General features: G+C 43.3%; 1 long non-coding RNA gene across 1 annotated transcript in view; it reads right to left on the bottom strand.

The window, feature by feature from the left end:
• Nucleotides 1-27,301, bottom strand: part of LOC144771714 (uncharacterized) — a 293,395-nt gene that overhangs the window by 226,709 nt on the left and 39,385 nt on the right. The gene's annotated exons all lie outside the window — the stretch shown is intronic.

Genomic DNA, 27,301 nt, shown 5'->3' with positions numbered 1-27,301 from the left:
TGAGCAGTAGCAGCGCCCCCTCCCCCCAGTGCCTTGAGACCCTCACGGGTGAGTAGCATGCGTTACAAATGTTGTGATTGATTGATTCTAGGTTGCATGTATTCCGGTTCAGGGAGGACCAGGCCTAACAGTTCAGGCTGGACTGTTTCCATTGGAGCAGCGTTAATACTGATTTGTGTATGGCTGGGTCCAAATAGCGGTGGCATGGTAGATCAATTACAATGAATTTGGGATGTAGCCAAAGTGATTGCCAGTGGCTGAGATTAATTGAAGCATTCTATCCATCACCTTATTTTTTTTGCACATCACTTTGTTGGCCATGGTAGTTCTGTATGCCTAATGGGAAGCATCTGTGAGCAAATTAAGTTTAGGAATGACACAGATAGGGTCCCCAGGTGAGGAGTAGGGTTCTTCATGTGTCACTTTACTGGTTCAAGAGAGTGCTGACAGAGGGATCCAACTAGGTTCAGAGGAGCGGCATAGAAATGACAAATGCCACTGCAGAAGAGGCCCATTGGCCACATTCTCTCACCTAATCAGGGAAGTCCATCAAGGTATTGATTAGTCTACCCTAGTTTTTGGCCAGAGGGTGGTCATGCTGGACCTGGCCCCCTGTGCAGGGTCACCCCAAATTTGTTTGCCTTAACTCCCATCCTTTGATGTTTCCACTTGTGTTGGCTCTGTGCACTTTACCACTGCGAACTAGTGCTAAAGTGCTTGTGCTACCTCCCCAGAACATGGTATAATTGGCTTTTGCCTGACTGGTACATGTTATTGCTTGCAAGTCCCAAGTAAATGATACAACATTTACCCATGGCCTGTAAATTAAACTAGCCTTCTTGCATTACTCACATAGTAGCCATGTCAAAACATATTTCAAACCTGCCACTGCAGCTTGTAGATTTGTTTTAAACTGCCAATTCAGTTTTGAAAAACAAAACTTTTTCCAGGCCTAAACCTTCCATTTTATTACTTACATGTCATCCCTATGGTAGACCCCAAGGTTCATCGGGCAAGGTGCATTTTATTTAAAAAGTAGGATATGTATGCTTTAGGTTTACTTGTCCTGGCAGTGAAACACTTGTTTTGGCAGTAAAAAAAGTAATTTGTCACTGTTGTAAGGCCTATCTCTCTCATTGACTATGACTGGGTTACCTTATTACATTTTAATAAGTGATAATTGCGGGTTGGGAGCAGATAACAACATACTGTTTATACTCAATTGAGTTGTAATTTAAAATCTTCTGTAATGGTAAAGTATGACTTTAAGTCACAATTCTAAAAATGGAACTTTTAGATAGTTGCCATTTTCTTGTCCTAACCATCTGTGCCTTCTACCAGTGTCCTGTGTCACATAACGGTGAATTGCTCTGCTGTTAGGGATTGTGTATTGCTTCCGACAGTAACACAAACAGGAATAAGTTATGGACAGGATGGGCCATCCTAGCAGAATGACCAGTGAGGATCAGCCCCACTTACACTTCAAAGGGCTCTGCCCCCTGAACACACAAAGGAATCTGATACCAGGCCAACCTGTCTTTCATCACCCCAGACCATTTCAAGCCTTGACAGGAGAAGGGAAATAACTTTCCAGAATGAGATGTGGCGATACGACAGGGAGTCCACTGAGGCAAAGTCTGACACAAGGTATAAACATTTTACCTGGAGAGCCCCTCTTGAGAGCTACTCTTGACCTGTGAAAGTTTTTAGGAAAAGGACTGCCCTGCTGCTTAAGCACTGCCTTGCTGTCTGAGAAGGAAGATTTGACCAGGCTACTCAGAATGAATCCAAGGGTCAGTTGGCTGACCTCCTGTGCCAGTTAGAGGGACACAACAAGCTTCAGAGGCCTCCCTTGAACTGTATAGTTGACCTGCTGCACTGGACCTGCCTGGACCTCCAACTGGAACTGCCTGAGGCCTGCTGCTGACCTCTACCTGGAGTGAGTCCTGCTCCACAAGAGATGTCCCCCAGGTCCAGGACCTTTGGCTAACATCAAAGTTCACTTCTCCCTGACTAACGTTTGGTTATATCAAAGGCAAAGCAGCTTGACACAGTACATAGCATCCAGCACCTCGTTGCTCCTGACCAGTTGATCCTAATAGTACCAACACAATGTGTTGGAACTTGACACAGGGTTTTGCATGGCAGCCCTCACAGCTACTGATCAGAACCAATATAAGGGCCTGTGATGCTACTCGATGCAGGCCTTTGTGTCGCAGCACCACACAACTCCTGATCAGAACCAGTGCTAAGGAACGCATTGCCTCTCAGCAAGGACAATGTGCAACTATCAGCAGGACTAACCTGGTCCCTGCATCTGGCCAATGCTTCATTGCGGTCAGCCTGAACTTAAGACTTAGTCCTAGTCTGGTGCAACCAGTTAACCACAGTCAGTGCTTTTTTTTGGTACAATTTTTACAAAAAACTTAAAAAGGCTATATTTCTGGTCTGACTAATTGGATTTTTGTCAGTCTTTTATTTATTAAAATTTACATTATTTTTCTCAATTGGTTTGGGATGTTTTTTGTGTTGAGCTTTTTCTCTAATATTGTTTGTGTTTTGCATAAATACTTTACACATGCCCTCTAATCTAAGCCTGACTCCTTTGTGCTGTTCTACCAGAGGCTTAAGCATACGTTAATTTAGAGACTTTTGTGGTTCACCCAGGCAAGGATTGGTCTTAGCATGAATCCCCATAGAATAAAGCAGGTACATGTGGGTTTTCAATGTCAATCTTCATTTTCAATATGCTCTGACTTATAACTCTGAATCACCCACCACTTCACACGCAGAAACCACAATTATGGCCAGTGAAAAGAACTCCCTCTAAAAGTGACCACCCCGTGTTAGACCTGGCATCTTTGGTGTGGTTTCCCCTGTCTTTTTGCCGCCTACCTCCTGTATTTTTTATGCTGTGCTAGATTTTGTTTTTGCTTGTATAGATGCTTTGGGCACTTTGCCACTGCTGATCAGTGTCAAAGTGCAAGTGTTTCCTGTGTAAATTCTTATTGTGATTGTTCATCCATGATTGGCATATTTGTGTCACCCAGTAGCCCCTAGTAAAGTGCACTGAGTGTGCCAGGGCTGGTGATAACAAATGCTACTAGTGGGCCTGCAGCACTGATCGTGCCACCCACATGAGTAGCCCTAAAATGGTGTCTCAGGCCTGCCACCGCAGTGCCTGTGTGCAGTCTGTGAACTGCCATGTCCTCCTGGTCAGTGTCCCCACTGACCAGGCCTAACCCTTCCCTTTCTGTACACATTGGTCACCCCTATAGAAGGCCCAAGGTACCCCCATGGGCAGGGTGCAGTGTAGGTGAAAGGTAGAACATGTACTAGCGCAGGTGACATGCTCTGGTAGTGAATTACAGCCATTTTCGTTTTTCACTATTGTATGGCTATCTTCGGGAATGCTGGCTACAGTGGCTACCAGCATATCTTCCCATAGGAGCAAGATAAGACATAAAAGTTTGTTATCCCTGAACTCAGAATTTAATAACACATTTTTTTAGGAATCGTTGTTTATAAATCCTGTGTTTGAGAACAGCACTTTTAGAAATTTGCTGTTCTCTTGTCTGACCTTAGTGTGTGCCTTGGCCTGTTTGTGAGTTGACTGTCTGGTTTGTGAGTGACGGGCTGGGTGGCTTCCAGAGGCTGAGTGGGCCATCCCTTGGCTGAATAGCTCCATTTGCATCTAGAGTGGTGGGAGGGGGTAGCCCCGGGGCCTGAATAGGGCTGTACCTGCCTTCCACAATTCTGGCTCCACCTCCTGCTGGGTGGCTGACGACCCTGCCCCTCTCTCTGAAAGGAAAGGAGAGGCCAGCAAAAAAAAGTGCTCAAGGAACACCCAGAACTGGTTCAGACTGGGATCAGAGCCCGCCTGCACAAAGAGAACAAAGACTTTTAGGGGTCTAAGTCCAGGACCCCTGACTACAGGAAAAAAGAATCAAGAATGAACCTCTGCCAAGTAGAAAGCAGGAACACTAAAGAAGGAACACTGTCCTGCTGTTGCTTTGCTGGACTGACCTGCAGTTGCTTTGCTTCCAAGGAGAGGGGAAGGGCTTTGCTTTGTGCTGTGTCCCCTTGCTTGAAGGAATCTCCAAGGGCATGAAGAAGAGCTGTCTCCCTGTTAAGAAGTCCCAGGAACAAAAAGACTTCACCCCCAGCTTCCCTGAACTCTGCTAAGAGAGTTCTGTCCTTCATAGAGTGCTTGGGCCAGTTGTGGTGCCTCTGGAAGTTGTACCTGTGTTGGGAAGCTGGAAACCAAGATTTTAAAGACTTTCTACAAGTTTTACAGCATCGCTCGCTTGCGGAGCGCATCCCCATCAGTGTAAGGAAATTCCCGCCGCCGCGAAGGTCGAGATCGTCGCCGCACTTGTTGCCGCTGCCAGAGTCGTCGCATCCTTCGCTTGCGGGACGCACCAGTCCGGTGCGAGAAGATTACCATCGCTGCGAGTATCGTTGCAGAGCCTGTCGTCACTGGGAGAGATCGTCACACCGCTTGCTTGCGGACCGCATCACGTCGCTGCGAGAGTTGTCGCAGAGCCATCACATCAAGGGGCCAAGAGAGTAGAAGATAGTCGCTGAGCCGCGCATCGTCACCGCACCGGAGTTCATCGCTGCCCCAAAGATCGTCGCAACGTCCCTTTTGCGAGCCGCTTCTACGAAAACCTGTGCACCGGAATCCACGCAATGTATCGCAACCTTCCCCGTACAGACCGGAGTCAAGGCAACATGCCCGCTACATCGAGCGGGGTTGTCGCATCGCCTCTCCAGGGTTTCAGGAGTGGCGCATTGCTTGCTTTTCACCACTACACCTTTTCACTTGGAACTTTGTCGCATCTAAAGGTACTGTTGGCTATAACGTGACGCAACTGTAGATTATTTTAACGCAACCTTAAGAACTCTTCTGAAACCATATTCTTGAACTGTGTATGTAATTTTTGTCATTTAGGTCTTGTGTAGATTAGATCAAAAATACCTTTATTTTTCTAAACTGTTGTGAAGTCAGTTTGTGGTGTTTTCACTGTGTTACTGTGAGTGTCGATGCAACTACTTTACACATTGCCTTCGATAAGCCTTGCCTGCTCATGCCAAGCTACCCAGGGGGTGAGCAGAGGTTATCTAAGAGTGTTTCCTCCTTACCCTGACTAGAAGCAAGGGTCCCTATTTGGACAGTGGTACCTACCTCTGCCAACTAGAGACCCTCAGTTCTTACACCCCCCTTTTTGGGGAACTGGGCCCACTAGGCATTGCAGTGCCCGCCTAATGAGGTCCTGAACCCGATGATGAAGTATGCCACCTAGATGGGGATGAGGGTTTAAAAATCCAAAAGATGGGATCCCCAATTTGAAATTCTGATGGTGAACATTAGGCTACTTTGTATGAGACATTGCTGACCATAACTTATTAGTAGGCCAAGGTCACCTCTGTGGAACGTCACATTCTGGTAATTGTTGTTTAATCAAACATCCAGGCCCTGATCACATCTAAAATACCACACACTTATAGGCAAGGTAAATAAGTCATATAGGGTAAGCAAATGTAATCTTGTTTTAATATGGTGCATAGGCACTTTACTCCTGTATAGCACGGGTAAGGTGCACAAAGTTCTAATTTCAGAAACAATAGGGTCTGCAGAAAGGAAAAAGTCTGTGTTGAGGATGCATAAAAGGGTGGATTTCCTATAAATGTCTACATCTAGATAGCATGCTCTTTTTCTCACTGATATGGAGGTGTGTAAGAAACGCAATGGCCATGTAGAGACAAATGATTTCAGCAAACTATTAAAATATGAATACATCTCAAAAATGTTTGATTGTTACTTACTAGCTTGCCCACAGTCCACTACCCTCTGCTGACTGTCTACCTGCTGCCTTCTGTTTGTGCCTTATATGCTCATTTATTGCTCTGTTTTGCCTTTTCTGCTTGTTTTTCTGCCCTCTGGTTTGCCTTTTTCTGCTCGTTTTTCTGCCTGTTTGGACTTTTCTGATCGTTTTTTGCCCTCTGTTTTGCCCTATTCTCCACAGCTGTGCCTTTTTTGTGTGTTTTTCTGCCCTCTGTTTTGCCTTTTCTGCTCGCTTGTTTTTTCTGCCCTCAGCTTTAACTTCTTCTGCTCGTTTCTACCCTCTTCCTTCTGTTTCTCAAGACATGGCTTTTCTATGGAGATCTCGCTCCCCAGGCCCATATACCCCAAGGGGTGACAGTGCAGCGCTCCGGAAATTCTTAGTAAATGTAGGAGAAGCTTTCGTTTTTTTTGCATATTTTGGAAACAGACCTCTGGATTATCACAAATCCCTTTTCAAATATACATCTGCAACTCACACTAGTTGCCCTCAGTCTCTGCATAGTTCACAGAAAGTACTACTGGCACTTAAAACTTCCTTGGCATCTAACCTGTGCACTATTTAACTTTTATTATACTGAGTCAGACTTGTTTCCAATATTACAATGTTACTATTTCATGCCTGCACACCTGTACATAAAGTAAATATGTGCTGCATATATTCATGGGCTCTTCATTACCTGCTTATTTTTTTTAAATGAAAGCTATTTGAGAAGTTGTATCTTGGATGTTGATCATGATCACTTATGTCATTTAACATGTCATGAGTAATGTATTTTGTGCATAGCAGAGATTCAAGTTTCAGTTAGCTCAGAAACTGGTGAATATCAGTCTGTCAAATAACTTTATTTGATTCGAATGAATCATAAAAGTTCACAGAAGAAAAAGTATACAATCAAGAATAAAAGTTTCTACAACAAAAATGTAAAATATACAGGACAAAGACAACGTGCGGCAAAATCACATAACCCCTGTAAATTACTTTTACATTGCATAACGTTTCCTTATTATAAAAACTATTTTGATAAAATTAAGCACAGAGCTACAGATGGAAACAGTTAATAATGACCATAAATAATTAAAACCTTCCTTATAGGAGCGGGGACGAATTGCATTTAAAATCGGTTTAAGGAAATGCACCCTAGGGTCTTTATAAAATGTGCAAAATAGCATAATGTGCATTGTACTTTGTTGTGCTAAGTTATTACACGGACAGGGGGGTAGTCTCTCCCACCAAACCCCCTGCCTGTTTCAGAAAGGCTACAAGAAAGTGCAGGATGCCTAGGCAAAATCTGGTCATTAGAAAAGGTGAATGAGCTATGCCGGCTAAAAGACAAATAAAATTGTTGCCGATTTGGGCGAAAAAAGTCCAATCTTGCCGTGTCCCGGTGTGATATTCTCAATTCAGATCGATATGCATCTTTTTTAACCATTTTCATGTTAGGACATATGGTCTCTGGCTGGTGGTAATAGTTGTCTAGTCCTATCTTGTAAAAAGTTTTTTGACATAGCGTAACCACGGGACTGCCATTGCATTATCTAGATTCATACAATCTCTTAAAATGCATTGTGAAAAGGACAGTTCTTCTCTAATTAAATTTTTCCACATAAAACCAGGGGGGCATGTGTATGCTGTCTAAATATAGTCCATGCCTACCTCAGAATGGCAAAACGATGTAGGGGAGCTATTGGGGATAAGTAAAAGTATCTTTAAAAATGTATTCTCTGATGCTTGAATTTGTAGGCTCTTATGGTATCCCCATACTCCCGCCCCGTAAGTGGCCCCTGACAGACATTTGGATTTGTACAAAGTTATCAACTTGGCTACAGGCTTATGGCCAAGTTTAGCAGAAAAACGAAACAGCCCTCAATGGATCTACTCATTTGTTGTACCCTGGATACTATAAGTTGGTCCCAATTTAGATTATATTTAAAAACATTCCCCACATAGGAATTTTTTTCACTTTTCTTTTGACTGTATATTTTCGAGTTTTCGTAGATTTTGGCCTACAGACCATAATAAAAGATTTCTTAAAATTCACCTTTAAGTCTAATGACAACATATACTCAGTAAAAGCATCCAGGCACCCCTGAAGGCCATTGGCTGTCAAAGCCATCAGGACTGTGTCGTCAGCATAAGACAGCAGAGGTACCTGTTTGCCTTCTATTTTCGGAAAATCCAGGTGCTGATTTAGCAGAAACTGTTCAAGACCATTGGTGAATACCAGAAACAGAAAAGGAGCCAATATGCAGCCTTGTCGTACTCCATCTGTTGATACACTGGCCTTGGTCTTTTCTCACCCTGGCCCATAACGGATAACTAAAGAGGTGGAAGCATGTAGTCTACGAAGGAGGGTAACAAGTGATTCCCTACAGGCCAGATCTTCCATTAGTGACCACAGCTTACCCAGGCACACTATGTCGAAGGCGCTGGATAAGTCAATGAAGGCCAAGTGGATCGATGCCCTCCTGGCCTTCATGTGCGTACCCATGATCATGGACAGATTGAGGCACTACTCAGTTGTTCCTATTCCCTTCCTAAACCCGTATTGTGTTTATGATATTAGGCCAGAAGTATTTGCCCATGACTCTAAACGTGCAAGGATTACCCTTCCCATCACCTTGCATGTATCATCTATTAGAGAGATCGGCCTGTAGCATGTTGGGTCATTTCTGTTTCCCTTTTTAAAGATCGGCACCACCCCTGCTTTTTTCTAAGATGGTGGAATTTGGCCCACTATGACTGCTCTAAAGACGTTTAGTATCAAGGGGCCCCATATCACTGGATTTCTTTTAAAGAAATCCAAAGGCCCTAAATATTTGGAATCAGTACCCTTTCACAGGGCCTCCTCCACTTCACCTAAAGACAGGGATACACTTAGCTGCTGGGCAGATTCAAGATTAAAATGTATTTGTCTGATAATCTTGGGAAATAATACCCTGTGGGTTGAAAGTCTTAGAGAAATAAGACTCCCAGACTGTCCCCGTTATATTCGTTTCCACAATCCTAGTCTTGTTTGTAAAAAGTGGTTGGTTTATCATCTCCCAGAAGCTCCTGGAATCTCTTAGGGCACTTGCTTTTTCTAAATCATCCAAAGCCTGGCATCTCAGTTCATCCTTTCTATGATCTATTGTCTTCCTATATGATTGTCCGACTTCTTTTATCAAAGCCCGATCACGTGGAACTACGCTTAGTGCTTTCTTTAGAGCTTTATTTGCCCCTGAGCACTCAGTGTTAAACCATTTGAGTTCAGGGCAGTTATGTTTTTTCACTGATCTAAACAGGTTGTTGGCAACGTCTTTGCAGATGGTTTCAAAACTCTGTATAATGGAGTCGGGGTGGCTTAGTCAGTTTGGCAGGTCATGATTTGGGTTAGGTTTGTCCTAATGATGTTCTCCTCAAAATTGGCATGGTCAATCATACTTCACTTTACCTTACCCCTTGATTACGATTGTAGTTTATTGGGCATTCCACAGCCCTCCCCTTCAGAGCCATAACCTTTAAAGAGGCTGTTAGAGGATTGTGGTCACTAGTCAAGTTAGGTTCGCCCATGAAGCTGTCTATAAGGTACGAATACCTGCTAGTTATCGACACAAAGTAATTTGTACTAGTTCTGCCCCCCCCTGAAATGTCAGAATAGACACCTCCACGCCGTCAACCAAATTGTTAACCGGGCATAAATCATTTACTATAATAATTGAATTTTATGCGTCACCCTAGGTAGTATGTTTAAAGTGGGCTAGAGGTTGTTCATAGAAATCTAAGAGCCCACATACTTTTTCAACACTGTGCTGACATGAGGTGCAATTAAATTCTCCGACCCAGATGATACATAACAGGGAGAATTTTAATGCTATTTTGTCAATTTCCACTTTAAGGGAGTTTATGATCCCAGAGCTTTGAGAGTCAAAAAGATTATAGTACCAATTGACTAATAATAGGGTTACGTGGATCAGATTAAAAGACACAAGTAGTTGGTACCAAGGGGAGTCAATTACTTTTTCTATTACAAGCCGTGTGTACTGTACCGATATCATGGTTATCAATCCACGCTTTGCCCTCCCTGATGAGGAAGAATATCCATTTATGTTAACGTCCTTTCTACTCCACGTTTCCTGGGTACAGATAATATCAAATGATTTTGCATACCGAACCCATACCTCATCTGTTGACTTTGCGGTAATCCCTGCAACATTCCAAGAGAGTAAACGAAGCAGGTGGCTGTTTTGGGGAGGGTTTGGTTCTTGTATAACGTTCCCCTCAGAAATACTGGAATTCTGAACCATAAAAAGGGTGATTGAATCCAGCCCTACAGTGCTCAGGTCTCATACTGTGTAACTGCGGTAGAGAACATTTTTCATGCCCACCAACCACCCTCAATGAGGGTTCCCTTAGATTCCCAGTTGTAACGGGATGTTGACAAAATTATTAGAGATATTTTGTGAAGGCTTCTCCCTTTAATGGATAGTCAATCTAATTCTGCTAGATCACTTAGTGGCGCAAATCGATTTCTATGAAACCAGGGTTGGAGCTGAAGGTGCTGATTTGTCATCGGGCGAATCTCTGTTTCCATATTACAAGTTACAGGTTTGGGTGGTGGATAAAAGAAACCCAGCAGTAATACAGAGATTGTGTGCTTGTTCACCAATTCATTAGCAGTCATGTCTAATATTGATTTTACCGGGCCTGGGAATCTAAAGGTCAGCACAACACAATGCCCTGCCAGGTTCTTATTAGTTGCATCCACCCACCCAATCCTGCGGGCCATCTTGAATTCTGCGAATAAGAGTCTGTTATTAAACACTGTTTTTGTATTTGCAAAGTAAGTGTTTGTGGTTGCTGAGTTTTCCTCTTACTGCCCATAGTTGCTATTAGGCATTTCTGCGACTTTGCACATACTGTTGCTCTGTTAGACGCTTTGTCTAAACTTTTATGATCATTTTTAAATCTTAGGAATAAATTGGTTTTAAACAATTACCTGTTGCTCCCACTCTGCGTTTTGGATCTGCTGCACTTCCTGCTCAGCCCTGGCGGTACCCGGATGTTAGTCCGCCAAAGGCAAGCCCGTCTGCGCACGTCGGCGCCCGGAGCGTGACCAGCGCCAGATCCCCATGCCATTTAAAATCTGGAACATATAACAGACAGCAGATGTTGGCTCTAGACACAGGCTCATGCAGACTGCACTATATGTCTCGGCAAGACAAGAACTCAGTTGAGCTTGATTGCCCAAAATGCCTCTATCGGCCGAGTCACGGTATTGCTAACATACTTGACCTAGCTGGGAGGAGGGGGGGGGGGACTTCTGAATGCCAGGATGTCTGAAGCCCCAAAAGACACGGATGCGGGACACTCTTTTATTAACTCCCCTGGGCAAGACCTACATAGAGTCCCTAGGCTAACTCAGGAACAGCATATACAATGTGTTCTGTTGAATGTACGGTCAGTAGGGAAACATAAATATCAGATTGATGACCTGATCCAAAATACAACACCTGGTATAATCTTCCTGACGGAGACCTGGACAGATAATGCCTCGGGTCCAGACTGGGACACAGTGTTACCGAAGGGCTATGCAGTCACCTCACAAGACAGGGAGGAAGGTAGAGGAGGGGGTATAGCGATAATATACCTGGACCATTTAAAATGGCGAGTAGAAGCCATCTCAGACCTACCGGCGAAGGCGCTGTATTTTACCATGAAATTAAACAACCTCTCTAATTTTCAAGGACTTCTGATTTATCGCCCACCTGGACCCAGGGCCGATTTTTCACAGGCACTAATGATGCATCTGGAGTCTTATAAAGACCCCCATCCCTTCATAATTCTCGGGGATTTTAACTATCACCTGGAATTACTAAACAACTCAGACACAGGTAGGTTACTAGATAACTTGGCAGCGTTTGGCCTTAGCCAGCTAGTCAAGGAAGCTACCCATCAGGCAGGCCATACTTTAGACGGTATCTTTTCTAATAACACAGATATTAATTTGACCAGAGTGACAGCCCTCCCATGGTCAGACCACAAAGCGATCCATTTTAACATCAGGCTCATTTTGCTGACCTACCAAACTCAAACTAAAGCAGTGAAGGTGAAAACTAGAAGCTGAAACAAAGTCCAAGCTAACGATCTTGAAAAGGCCCTTGGACAACTCCCTCTTTCGCTGGATAAGAACAATAATGAGGCAGTGTCTGCGTTTAATGAATGGCTCTTGACAGCGGCGGACTGTGTGGCACCTAAAAAATTGGCAACAGTCAAGAGACCAAAGCCTTTGTCATCTTGGTACAGCCCTGAGCTGAAAGGTTTAAAAGTAAATTGCAGGATAGCGGAGCATCTTTGGAGACAAGATTATAGTAAAGACAAGAAAAAAATCTATAATCTTGCCCTCCAAAAGTATAAGGACACAATTATAGCCGCAAAAAGACTATTCTATACAACCAAGATTGAGGAAGCCGGTAATTCCACTAAGGAACTTTTTTAAATGGGCACACTCCTGTCTAGATCCCAGCGGGCAAATGTGTTCCAACCAGAAAAAGGTTTGTGCAATAAATTGGCCGCATATTTTCAGAGCAAGGTCCAAGTAGTATATGATGACCTCTTGAATACCCGAATGGGCCTAGACAAGCCGGATGAGGCTGGAATAATACACTCTAAATTAGTAAGCTTCGCAGCAATCACAGACGAGGAGGTATGTAAACTTCTTATCTCTATAAAATTGGGCTCACCTAAAGACCCTTGTCCCCCTTCGATTATGCATCTGGCCACAAGGAGAATATGAGATGAACTCACTCCTTTAATCAATCAAGTGTTGGATTCAGGCAGCTACCCAGTTTGTTGGAAAAAGGCAATGATTAGGCCAATCCTAAAGCCTGCCCATAGCAGCTAAAATCTTGGAGAAGTCGGTGAATAAGGTAGTACCTGGATACCAACAACCTGCTGGACTCTACCCAGAATGGCTGTCGTTCATACCACTCTACAGAATCTGCTCTGATTGTAGCAACTGAGGAGATCCGCGGAATAGTAGATAGAGGGGGCAAAGCAGTCCTCGTACTATTATATCTGTCAGCAGCTTTTGACACCGTGAATCACACTGTGTTAGTGCAGAGGCTGCAGGAAGTAGGGATCAAGGGCTCAGCTTTGACCCTCCTCTCATGGTTTTTGGAGGGGAGGGAACAGAGTTTGTACTGGGAGGGCATGCAGTCAGACAGCTTCCATCTTCCCTGTGGGGTTCCACAGGGATCAGCCTTATCACCAACGATGTTTAACATCTATGTCACTCCCATGGCCAGACTTATCAGGAAGCATGGTTTCACCTTGGTATCATATGCGGATGATTCTCAGTTTATAATCTCGATAGCCAAACAGCCTGAAGACACAGCTGTCAGGTTTCATGCGTGCCTTACTGGGATCATGACCTGGATGAACCATAGCTTCCTGAAAATCAATACAGATAAGACGGAGGTTATTGAGTTTGGTCAGGGCAATCCCTGTGGAACGATTCCTGGTGGCCAGTGAGAGCCGGAGAACGCCCCAGCCCTGTGCTCAAGGTCAGAAGCCTCAAAGTCATCTTTGATAGCTAGCTAAACTTCTTCCCTCAAGTAAATAGTCTTAACTCTGCCTGCTTCTTTTTAATAAAAACTTTGAGAAAGATTTTCCTCTTCATTGCGCAGAAATTACAAAAGACAGTGGTGGTGGCTCTTCTACTATCCAAACTTGATTATTGTATTGCCTTGCTGTTGGGGATTAATAAAATCCAGATGAGTAGGCTCCAGTCATTGCAGAATGCTGCTGCGAGGCTCCTTCTAATCATACCTAGAGGTCAATCAACCTCCGCTGGAATTATAGCTCTCCACTGACTCCCCGTACAGCAACGTGTAGAATTCAAGGCTTTATGCCTGGGTGATAAAGCATTCTACAGGGGAGGAGCCCAAGACATCCAAAAAATGTTCATGCCCTACACCCCCGTTCGCGCCTTAAGATCCAGTAAATTGGGCCTTCTCCAGATTGAGAGGACTAGGAGAGTGAGATGGGGTGAAAGAACTTTCTCAAACTGTGCAGAAAAGTTGCGGAATAAAATCCCAACAGCCATGAGATTTCAGTCAAATTGACAATCTTTTAGGAAAGATCTGAAAACCTGGCTGTTAGCTTCAATCTAGCTCCTGAAACATAGGCTGTACCACTTCCATATACACCAGCGCCAAGACGCCACGGCATTCAAGCACTTTACAAGCACATATCCTATCCTATCATATCCTATCCGACAAAGTGCAGTGCCATATTTCTCAGAGCAGACCGGTGTTCCTTCTGGCCAGGGTGTAACGGGGGAACATTGGCTAACACAATCCAATAATGTAGGGTGTAGTTTGTGGGGGAAGGTGCAATTTAATATCATTGCCACTTATAATTAAATCATCTATCTGCCGACCTCCAAAAGTACTTTGGCTTTGCACTCTATTAACTGGTTTTACATGTACCTGGCCAACCGACTCCAAGTTAAAAGAGTCTATGGTCCGTACCTCTTTTCGGAGTGGACCCTTACTCTGCAATGAGGGCTCACTATCGTACAAATGAGCCCTTCTTTAGTCTAACCCATCCTGTAACACCACATTTCGTGGAGGAATAAAGGTCTGCGCGTCCCCTCCAGCGGCCCCATCCATGTTCCTAATTGGGCCATGCATGCTATCACTTGCTAATGGGGGTGCGCTATTGGTTTTATCTTCTAAACAGTGTAACCTGTTCTCTATGTCAGTCAGTTTTTGTAAGATGGGATTTAGATGTGCTGATATTAAAGCTTCCAATTTGACCAGAAGGCCCCCCTCCCCTGTTGGCACAGTCAATGTCGATACCTCCTCTACTTTAATTGTGCACAACTTAACTTCTGAACTTGGGTCGTTATCTACCTGGTCATGCTCTTCACTCAGAGATTTAGACGAGGAATGATTCTGTTTTAATGATTGAGTTGTCGCCTGTCCCTGTTTTTTCTTTTGTTGCGATACCACGCTCCCTCCACCCTTATTCTTAAGAATTGGGCCTCTCGTTACGACCTTTAGCCTAGCAGTGGGAGTGGGAGTGGCAGTGCTTTATGCATGATCACCACGCCTCCCTCTGAGAATATCATTTTTTTTTTGTTTTTAAACATTACTTTTTGTATTATTTCAACACTGAACCTTAACTAAATTTCAACCTTTGTTTTATCTGTGAATTCCTAGGGTTGTTTTTTTTAAGGTTAAGCTAAAAGCCTATTACCATACCCAACTATAAAGTCCCTTTTTTGTTTGCTTCAGTGAATATAGAAAGAAATATATAATACCATAGCAGGCTCTGATTTAGCATTCTTGTCCTCATTTGAGCCAGGCGAGGACCCATTCGTAGGTGATGGTTTTTACTATTTGAAATAGGTGCTAAAAGCAGTCAGTACATCTTAAGATCTCTGTTGAACTATATGTCCCTGATTAGCATTGTTCAACATATTGCACAAAATTGACATTTTATCAGCCAATTTCAGCCGATAAAATTCATACAAGATACATGTAGTAACTATCCAAGTTGAAATGATTGAACAACTTTAAATGGAACTCCTGGTTCACCTAATCCTCAATATAAATAAAAATGTATTGTTAAAAACAGCAATTTCAATCTCAATCAATCAATCGCAATAAAACACATTTGTCAACTAGCACCTTTGCATCCCCCAGACGATTGATGGCAATGCCTATAACTGCCCTTATCCGTGAGAGGAGTAACATGCGTCAGTATCCCAACATGCAACGTGCTAGACAAAACATTATTAAAACATTAGCCACCCAGATTCACTCTCCAGGGGTAAGAAATTAGGGAAGAAAAAGCATTCGATAGATCTTGAAGTATGCAAGATTCCTATAGGGAGCTCAAAATAATATAAATGCAGATATCAAAACGTTACTTTCTATGGTTTGTGTCAAAGCATGTGCCCTACCTGTGAATGTAAAAACGAAATGCATTTTTTCAGAAATCAAAGAAAATACAGTAATGTCCCTAAAAAGGAACACAAACGAAAACATTCAGGATGAAAGTTATATTGATACCTGTAGTTCAGTTCAGTTCATAATCTTTATTCGGATAAACATTGTATCCATAAAAGTACAGAACAGTAAAAGAAATGTAAATGACAAAAGAAGAGTAGCAATAAAGGCTAATAAAAATGTACAGTTATATTATCAACAATTATAAGCTTATCCATTCGTAACTTAAAAACTCAAGGGTTGAGCATTGTCCTACGTGCCTGAGTAGCAATTCTCAGAAATATGCTTATACGAAAAACAAGCTCTTCATCGGTCAGGGCAACCATACTTAAAAAGCAGAATCCAAGCTAATAGGCCTGCTCCTATTAAAAAAAGGGTAAAGAAGCCGCTTGCTATATTTCATCTAATATTTACAGAAAACAAAAAAATGTAGGGTTGATTGGCCACTCATCCCATCGCATGGACAGGGTACTGAATCGAGTTTCCAGTGGTAGCCAAGAGGAAAACACAATGCCAATTTAACTGTTCCTGCTCTCAAGCGGAATAGGAGGCTCCTTTCCCAGTAGCTCATGGGTAGAATAAGATAATTTGATAAAGGGTAGCAGTGCCGCTCAAGATACATATAACTAGAAACAAAGGGTTTCTGCGGTTCCTGCGCAAATCTTTCTGTGCTATATAACAAATAGAGGGTGCTTCTGAGTTCTTTTTTGTGCAGAGTTTCGGCTTTGCTGGAATTTATGAAGATACAGCCTTTATTGATGCAGCATAAACTCTGATATGCTTCAGATAGCCAGGGAATATCCATCCCCTTCTCACACTTCAAACAATCAGTAATAATGTCTCTAGTTAGAGTCGCTGCCTCGTACTTCCAGACCGATAACCAGAAAAGGGCTGGGCGAGCACGTATAAAATCAGTTATATAATTTAAGTTAAATTTTTTGGGGCAAATATATTGTGGGGTGGAGATTGGGATACCCAGCAGTTTCCTACAGAATCTGTTTTCCTCCTGCTGGATGCCGGAACTATTTGCTATACCCCAAATCTCGGCTCCATAGGTAGCCACTGGAACACATTGTGGTTTAAAAAAAATGTAAATAGCTAAAATGGCACCTGTGTTCTTTAGATGGGGAAAACTGAAAATCAAATTGATGGTCTTTGAGAACTTGCTCCTGGAATGGGAAAAATGCTCAGTCCAGGAGCCGTTCGCAGCAAAAACCACCCAGAGGTATGGAAATTTACAGGTGCTTACCAATTTTTGACTACCGACAGCAATAGAGCTGGGCTGGCCTTTCCGGGGGCCACAATACAATACAATACAATACAATAATTTATTTGATTTAGTTCTCTTACGAGAACAACAAATTTATACACAATACAAATTCAATTTTTGCTAAAAGAGATTGTCACATTAATATAATTTTTAAAAAGACTTTAAAAAGTTGTACAGGTTAATACACACAAATTCATTGGGTGGAGCCTTGGAGAGGGAAATCAACATCTGGACCGAGTTTATATTACATTTTGTTTTGATCGGGATAATGTATCTGTTCCTAGCTGCTACCACGATCTCGCTTGGACATACAAACAGAACATGTTCTAGGTCTTGCACCCCACCCTTGCATAAGTCACAGAGATTCGTCTCTCCTTGATTTGATGACCACTTAAAGGTGTATGATTTCAGCGGTAATATTCCTAGCCGTATTTGAAGTATAGCTCGCCTTACTCCATGATTTAGATCAAAAAAGATATATGGTTGCGTTTTTTTAAAACTATTGTGTTCGCTAGCTGTTTGTACATTGAAAGCCTGGAGCAGTGTTGAATATCCAATTCCATGCTTAGCCTTGGTGTTAAGTGCTTCAAGCAGAGTTTCAGCTGGGCTGGTGTCCAAGATATTAACATTTCTAGAGAGACTGATGATAATTTAAAAGCATTACTTAGGTTTTTCCCAAATATATACTTTCGATAGTCTTGCTACAGTGTCTCTATTTTTAACAGTGCTCTAAGTGTTCCTGGATCTGCGTGGGCCAGGTTATATGCCCATCTAATTATGTTTATGATCCCTCTGTCATAGGAGCTAACTAACGATAGTTCTAGCCTGAGAGCTTGAACCGGAACTGCTTGCAGCATCCTGATTAACTTCCGCAGGATTTTCCCTACTTTGACATCTATTTGAGACCATTCTTTAGTTGGGATATGTTCTATTGCAAATGATAAAACTGCAGGAATTTTCGCATTATAAACCTGTAGCAAGGAGGAGAATTGTCTTCGACCAGTGGATGAGTAAAGTCTTTGGAGAGCCCCTGTATGGGTATCTGCTTTATGTCCCATTTTTAACAAATGAGGCTGGTTGCGCAGAGTCTGTGTAAATGTTCTCCCAAGATATATATATTCTTTTACGATTTCCAGTGGATTACCTCCTAGTATCCAGTTATATTTGCAATAGGTCTTCTTTCCTGTAAATGGTGGAATGTTTGTTTTAGTGGTATTTGGGATTAAATAGTTTTCATCTGTATCTGTGGTGAGTGCCGTGAGGTTTCGTTGGAGACCGAAGGGAGTCAGATCCAAGATTACTACGTCATCGGCGTACATCAGACAGTGAATTTTGGTGGAAGCGATCTTCGGCGGAAAGGTATTGACCTGATTAAGAGTTTCTGGTAGATCGCTCAAATATAAGGAAAATAATAGGGTGACTAAAAGACACCCCTGTCGGAGGCCGTTTGAAGTTGGAAATGGGGAGGTTAGACCCTTCTCCCTCCCCAATTGAACTTGACACCAAGTCGCAGAGTACAATGATGTTATTAAATGGAGAAGATGATGTGGTATTCCCATTTTCTGTAGTTTGTTCCAAAGTTTGACTCGGTCGACCTTGTCGAAGGCAGTGGTAAAGTTTACAAATACTGCATATACTACCTGTGATTTTTTTACCACGTATTTTTCTAGTATTGTTTGAAGTACTGCAATATTGTCTATGACTGAGTGTTTGGGTCTGAATCCTGCTTGGTAGAGTGGAATGGAGCCGGTTGAGAGTGCCCATTCTTTTAGATGATCTAGAAGTAGGGCAGCAAAAATCTTCCAGGTTGCATCTAGGAGAGCTATTTGTCGGTAATTCCCGGGGAGCAGTCTCAAACCCTTTTTATGAATTGGGATTACTATGCTTCCCTTCCAGGACTTTGGGGTTTCCCCTGTTCTAAGTATGTGGTTATACGTGCATGTTAAAAAGTTACTCCACTCTTTTGGGTTGTTCTTTAAGACCATAATCGGGATTTGGTCTGGGCCCATTGCAGCCGAGCTTCTTGCCTTTTTTATGTAATGTTCTACTAAGGAAGGTGTTAATGGCTCAATGTTTATGACTTTATCCTGTCCTATATCGGTTTGCGTTACTGTGTCGCAGTTGGAGACTTGGTTTACTTTGTATAAATTAGTTATATATATTTCCCAGTCTGAAGGTGGGACCGGGTTTGATTTTAACTTTTTTTGTTCCTGTTTCTTATGCTATTATAGTCCAATAAGTACATTTGTCTTGTCTTTTTGCTGCAATCTGTAGGTCTATCCATTTTTTATCCTGTAAGATTTGGTTTTCTTTTAATTTTTGTCTTCTGCGATAGTTTTTTAGTTTATTAATTTCCTGTTTTCTGGTGTCAGAGAAGTACAGGAATTGTGCCCTATTTAATTTGTTTAATTCCTTTGCCTTGGGATCTGAGGTCGATCTTTTGTTGCCTTGTGTTTTTATCACTCTTCGGTTTCTGCTCTTCTGTAGTAGTTGAACAAGGTTCTTGGCAACTGCCTCAAAATTTAATATTGGGTTTATGTAGTGATTAATTGAAAGTAAATTTGAGTTCTCAATGGTTTGGGTGATTTTTTCTAAAGATTTAGGGTTCCACGCTAGCCGACCTTGGACTGGATTTATGAGAGCTGTTTTGTGCAGTTCCATTATATGTACTGAAGTTGTTTGTTTCAGGGTTATACCTGTTGTTAATTGAAGAATAGCGTGGTCACTTCTTTTCTCGAACTTTATATTAAGTTGATGGGCTAGAGCAGAGAGACCTGGACTGCAGATCATATAGTCAAGGATTGAGGCACTGAATCCTCCCCTTCTTGTAAAGGAAGCAGGGATGTCACCTTCTATGTTGCTATTTAAAAGCACTCCGTTTAGAGTAGCGAGTGATGCTAAAATGTTTTTCCCTCTCTTATTTGGTTTACATCCTGAGGGGAAATGAGGAATGGATATTGCCTGGGGCTCATTTTTTTCTCCTAAATCCCATGTTTCTAATAAATCATTAGAGATTTGCCCATTTAGGTCTCCTATAAGGAGCATCAGCGGGAAATTCTGATCTTCTACCACCTTTTCGATATCCTCGAAAATAGTTATCGATAATGCATCCATTTTTGCTCCCGGTGGAATATAGACGTTACAGATAAGCATTTTGGTCGAGCTTCTGGTGTTATCAGTCCCTATTTTGATTTTTAAACATTGAAAGTTCTTTGAATGTGTTGGAATAATTTCCTGATCCCAATGATAGTCTTGAGATAGGAGAATAGCGATCCCTCCTTTTGCGTGTCCATGGTTAACCGGTTCTGCTGGTATATCATACACAAAGTAGTCGGGGAAATCAAAGTTTGTGGTTGCCCAAGTTTCTTGTAGTGCCACGATCCCAGGACGATCTTGGGAAATTATTGCTAATTTTTCTTGAGATTTTCCTGCGATGTTCCAGGAATAGATGGTTAGACCGTGGCTAAAAAGGGCGCTTGATTTCGGGACCCATTTTTTTGTTATTAAGGTTTTCTTTGATCCAAGCCCACTAGTTGTCCATTGGGATTATTGGCTGGGATTGGTTATTCTTGACCCAGCTTCGTCTTTGTTAATTGAAACCGAAATGTCATCTTTGTAGGAATTTAACCAGCTGTAAAAATGATTTATTAAAATTAACTCTCAGGTCCAGACTATCCATGTATTTGACAAAGGACTGTACTAGAGTGCGCAGAGAATTTGCGGTGCGGCATATAAGAACGCATATAATAGCACAGGAAGGGGTTTCCCATTAATCATAGGGACATCTTGGGTCATGGATACTAATGATTTGTTCAATCTATTAATATAAATGATAAAAAGAAGGGGGGGCAAGACACATCCCTGCTCAACCCCCCTTCCGACCTTGATGGGTCCTGAAACCTCTCCACCTCTGCCAATCCTCACTTGTGCCTGGAGGTCTTTGTGGAGATATGCCAGGAAATGAACCAAAGGCTTATCCAGACTGTTAAACCTGGCATCTTTGGCATGGTTTCCCCTATCTTTTTGCCTCTACCTCCTGTATTTTTGATGCTGTGCTGGATTTCGTTTTTGCTGGTTTAGATGCTTTGGACACTCTGCCACTGCTGATCATTGCCAGATTGTAAGTGCTCCCTATGTAAATTGCTAATCTGATTGGATATACATGTTTGGCATATTTGTATCACCATGAAGTCCCTAGTAAAGTGCACTGGGTGTGCCAGGGCTGGTGATGACAAATGCTACTAGTGGGCCTGCAGCACTGAGTGTGCCACCCACAGGAGTAGCACTAAAATGATGTCTCAGGCCTGACACTGCAGTGCCTGTTTATAGCTTAGAACTGCCATGTCCTCCTGGTCAGTGTCCCCCATGGCCAGGCCTAACCCTTCCCTTTTTGTGCACACCAGTCACCCCTATGGAAGGCCCAAGGTACCCCCCTGGGCAGGGTGCAGTGTATGTAAAAGGTAGAGCATGTACTAGTGCAGGTGACATGCTCTGGTAGTGAATGGCAGCCATTTTCGTTTTTCACTACTGTAAGGCTATCTTGCTCCATAGGTTAACATGGGGGATGCTGGCTACAGTGGTTAACATCATTTCTCCCCATAGGAAAAAGATAGGACATAAGTATCTAGTATCCCTGAACTCAGAATTTAATAACACATCTTTTAGGAAAGGTTGTTTTTAAATCCTGTGTTTGAGAACAGCACTTTTAGAAAGTTGCTGTTCTCTTGTCTGACCCTTCTGTGTGCCTGGGCCTGTTTGTGTATTGACTGTCTGGTTTGAGAGTGACAGGGGCTTGGGATTCCCCAGGAGGCTGGCTGAGTCAGCCCTAGGCTGAATGACTGCATTTGCAACTGGAGTAGTGGAAGGAGTTAGCACCTGGGCCTGAATAGGGCTGTGCCTACCTTCCACAATGCTGGCTCCACCTCCTGCTGGGCGGCTGACGACCCTGCCCCTCACTCTGAAAGGAAGGAAGAAGACAGCAAAACAAAGTACTCAGGAAACACCCAGAACTGGTTTAGACCGGGCTCAGGGCCCACATGCACAGAGAGAACAAAGACTTTAGGGGTATAAGTACAGGATCCCTGACAACAGAAAATTAGATCATCCTGGAATCAAGAAGGAACCTCTGCCAAGGAGAAAGCTGAAACTGAAGAAGGAAGACTGTCCTGCTGTTGCTCTGCTGGACTGACCTGCTGTTGCTTTGCTGCCAAGGAGAGGGGAAGGACTTTGCTGTTGTGCTGTGTCCCCTGTCTTGAAGGAATCTCCAAGGGCCTGAGAAGAGCTGGATCCCTGTTCTGAAGTCCCAGGAACAAAAGGACTTCATCCCCAGCTTCCCTGAACTCTGCTGAGAGAGTTCTGTCCTTCCTAGAGTGCTTGATCCAGTTGTGGGGCCTCTGGAAGTTGTACCTGTGCTGGGAAGCTTGATACTAAGCTTGAGAGACTTTTGAAATTGAAAAGTGTCGCAACGCTTGCTTGCGGAGCGCATCCCCGACAGTGCGAGAAGTTTCCCGCCGCTACGAAGGCCAAGATCGTCGCAGTGCCTCACGCCGCTGCCAGAACCTTCGCATCCTTCGTTTGCGGGACGCACCAGACCGGTGCGGGAAATTCGAACATTGCTGCGAGTGTCGTCGCAGAGCCTGTCGTCGCTGGGTGAGATCGCCGCACCACTCGCTTTCGGATTGCATCACGTCGCTGCGAGCATCGTCGCAGAACCATCGCATCGAGGAGCTGCAAGAGAGAGGATCACCGCTGGACCGCGCATCGTCGCCCCAGAGATCGTCTCAGCCCCTACGAGATCGTCGCATCGTGCCTTTGCGAGAACAGACTTCCTACGGAACCTACGCACCGGAATCCATACAAGTGGCTTTCCTCCCCATACAGACCGGATTCGTCGCAACACGCCCGCTGCTGCAGCTGGGCTGTCGCAAACGCCTGCCCAGGGTCTCAGGAGCAACGCATCGCTTGTTTTCCACCACACCAGCTTCTGCTTTTGGAACTTTGTTGCAACTAAAAGGTACTGTGAGTACTCTGAACTTTTCATGCATCTGTAGAGAATTCTATCGCAACGTAGAGAATTCTATCGCAACCTAAAGAATTTTAACGCAACCTTAAGAACTCTTTTGAAACCATATTCTTGAACTGTGTATGTTGGATTTTTGTCGTTTTGGTTTTGTGTAGTTTAGATTAAATACCTTCATTTTTCTAAGCTGTTGTGGAGTCAATTTGTGGTGTTTTCACTGTGTTACTGTGAGTTTTGGTACAAATACTTTACGCATTGCCTCTGGTTAGCCTAGACTGCTCGTGCCAAGCTACCTAGAGGTGAGCAGGGGTTATCTCAGAGGGTTATCTCCTTGCCCTGACTAGAAGCAAGGGTCCCTATTTGGACAGTGGTACCTACCTCTGCCAACTAGAGACCCCCAGTTCTAACACAGACCATAGGCCAATAGGAAAGCCCACAGCTTTGACCTATTGACAAGGTCAAAAGCTGAGGACAAATCCATAAAGGCCAAATAGACTGGAGAATTCCGTGCAATGGTGTATTTCCCAATTACAAGGCTAACGTTGAGACATTGTTCGTTAGTGCCGACCATGCTGCGGAAGCCTAGCTGGCAGGGCTCTAAAATACTACATTCCTCTGACTATTCAAGGATCTCATTATATAAAACTCTGGCCAATATTTTAAGGGTATTATCGATCAATGAAATAGGACTATAATTACTGGGCTGCGACTGATCCCCCTTTTTTAAGCATGAGCGTAAAATCCGTTCCGCTCGCGGATTTTGCGGATTTTCGGCAAATTCGCAATCCGCGAACTCTCGCGATCTTGCCGAAAATTCGTAAAATCCGTGCGAAGCGGATTTTTTGCTTGGTCGCACTTGCCAACTAGAATACTATACAATTTCGGGGGAGTAAACACTTGCGAACACGTAGATGCGGCGGGCAGCAACAATCTCGCAATTGCGAGATTGCAAAATTTGCAATTTCGCACAAGAAATCCACCAGCAGGCAGCATAAACCTTGAAAATTATCATTTTTATCAGAATAACTCCTCAGGTTGACATTTACCTGCACTTTTTCTTTGCAAGGAGTCCATTTTGGGGGGGGGTGTGGGAGGAAGGAAGTGCCCCACCGTCTCCAACTTCCTGTTCCTGTCCAGCAGGCTCCTCCCAGTGCTTTCTTCATGTGCTGGTCACTTTGATTTGGATCTTGACCTGGAAGGGTTACTTTTTGTGGATGCTGCTGGATATTTGGATTTTTGCAAAACTGAAAGCACTCAGCAGGTGCAAAAGTTCAATCTTATCATTAGTAACCTATCCCTGTAGTGCTTCCTGAGGGGCCCCTTCAGAGTTCATTTGCCTACTTGCAACTATTCTATGACCCTGCTCTGACCCTCACAGCAGGCTCAGAGAATAGCTACAAGTATACAACAAAGGTCCTGTTAAAAAAATTACACTGCAACAGAAAGCAATTACAGACAAAACTGAAAGCACTCAGCAGGTGCAAAAGTTCAATCTTATCATTAGTAACCATTCCCTGTAGTGCTTCCTGAGGGGCCCCTTCAGAGTTCAGTTGCCTACTTGCAACTATTCTATGACCCTGCTCTGACCCTCACAGCAGGCTCAGAGAATAGCTACAAGTAGGCCCTGTGAAAAAAAATTGCACTGCAACAGAAAGCAAATTACAGATAAGGAAGCAGGTGCCAGCCAGACTGGAAGTTTAAATTCAGTGACACATTAATCAACCCCAAATTAATTCATGTCAGTTGAAGCAGGGCAGGTGTGCTTGCTTTTTTTCACCCCCATAATTTACAGTGATAAACCAACCAGAGGGTGGCAGTGATGTACCAGAGGGTGGCATGGGTGTACCAGAGGGTGGCAGTGGTGAAACAGAGGGTGCTGTGAACCTGTGATGATGAACCAGACGTAGAAACCACATAGTCGTGGCCGTTGCGAGCCGACAAGTAAGTTCGCAATTGCGAACTGGTACACAACCCTCGCGAACTGGCAGAAACCCTTGCGAACACAAAAGAAAAAAAATCCGCAAATTCGCGAGAGTTCACGGATTTTGCGGATTGCGAATCCGTAAATACGCAAGTTCGCGGATTGCCAATTTGCAAAATCCGCCCATGCTTACCCTTTTTAAACATTGGGACAATAATAATCTTTGCCCAGGTGTTGGGTAACGGGGCATACATTAGATTATTGAATACATTCAGAAGAAGTGGTGCCCAAAAATGTGGCTTCCATTTAATAAAATCTATTGGTAGCCCATCAGGGCCAGGGGCCTTGGTCCCAATGCTCTGGTGCATAGCTTCTTCTACTTCAGAGAGTGTTATCTGAATACTGATAGATGAGCCAAGTTCATACTGATGGATCTCTGATAGGGGGGTGGCATACATTTTAGAAAAGTAGGTTTCCCAGGATTAGCTAGTAATAGTGCAGCTAATGAGAGTTAATAGCTGACCCATAGATGGAAGATCCCTTACAGCAGACCAAAATGATTTACCCGTGTTATCAGTTGCAGCCTGCAATAGGAATTCTCAATGGTCCCTTAGGAGTACTCCATACCGCTTATTAACTGCTATATTGTACTACTGCCTAGCCAGTTTCACATCTAGAGCACACCTAGGTTCAACTGACAATACCCTACGCAAATTCCTATTAGCCACTGAACACTCATTGTCAACCCATCTAGGGCCCTGCTTTCTCAAAGATGCAGGCTTCGACAGAAGGGTTTTAATGGCCTAACAGAGTTTATAAAAATCCTGTACTACCTCTGGGTGCGGGGTTTGAAATGACAAACGAGAATTGATGAGGGGCAAGTTGTCATTAGCTAGTGACTTAAACAGATCCCTGTTGTCAATGCCCCTCCATATTAATATTAAGTTGTCAGTCGATGGCGTTAAATCTCTGACCCCGCATTCAGATGAAAAAGCAGGTTGTAAAGCTATTTTAATAGGGTTGTGATCCCCATGGATAGGAGCAACAACATCTTCAGTGATTAAGTAATCCACGAGTGAATGGGAGATAAAAACAAAATCTATTGTGGACGAGTAGCACCTGCCTCTAAATGTGGGATGGTGGTTGTTAGTCGCATGTAGCATACCCATCTGATCCATGAGATTAACCTGCTTATGGGACCTCAAAAACACTGCCAGCTCTACACCCCTACGGGAAGAGGGACCCAAATTATATGGCTCTGCACCAAAATGCATATCATTGAGTTTTGCGTTAAAATCTCCTCCTAAAATAATCCCAATAGTTTTGCCCGAACGTTGCTGATAGTCCAAATTAGAGATAAAATCGAAGAGCTCAATAAAATTCTTGTTGGGAATGGAAAAGAAATCATTATTATAAAAATTTACCAAATAAAAAGAAACTCTTCTCTTGTAAAGTAAAATTTGAAAGTTGCAGCTGTTGGTTGGAAGTATCTTGAAACTTCTGCCAGCTGCTATATTAAGCCCAATAAAAAGGCCCCCTGAAGGTCGGCCCAATTTATGACGAGATGCCGCTTCATTAATGCAGAGAAACCCCTCGACGTGCAAGTTGTGTGTGGCCCAAGTCTACTGAAACATTACTACGTCTTGTTCTTTGACTAGGCACAACCAATCCTGATCATTAAGTTTAGACTGTAACCCTGCTACGTTCCAACTGAGAATGTTAAACTCTGCTCCACTGTTATCTCTAGTTGGGGATTGGTCATCATTAATATTATCAGTTGTTACTGTGATTACAGGGGAATCCTCCAAATGATGCTGCTTATGCAGCTGGGTGACCATCAATGGTGGTTGTCAATCCTGTACATCTAAACTAGGAAGTGCGTTGAACCTATTGGTTATCAAAGGCAAGACGTGGGCATCCCTGAAGGGTTTGGAGGGTGGCTTATAAATATAACACAAAGGGAACGCACTAATGTGAGTGTTTTGCGTGGGGGATTGCTTGAAGATACTCAATAAACGGCAAACCAGATGGGGTCTGCGGAAGTTGAGAACAACACAATCGCCATTTATGTTCTTAGCAGAATTGCCAACCCACCCTACTCTTCTGGCAATAAGAATATCGTTCATATTGGAGGGATGGAACCCCTTGTACTTGCAAAGCCAATCTACAGACTTGTTGTGCAAATCGGCCCGGGATTCCCTTTGGTTTCCAACTAATTCGGGAACCCCAGCCAAAACTAAAACATAG

This window comes from Lissotriton helveticus, chromosome 8, assembly GCF_964261635.1.
Source record: "Lissotriton helveticus chromosome 8, aLisHel1.1, whole genome shotgun sequence".
In the NCBI taxonomy this organism is placed as follows: Eukaryota; Metazoa; Chordata; class Amphibia; order Caudata; family Salamandridae; genus Lissotriton; species Lissotriton helveticus.
The sequence above is the reverse complement of the archived record's forward strand: the minus strand, read 5'-3'. Positions and strand labels throughout refer to the sequence as shown.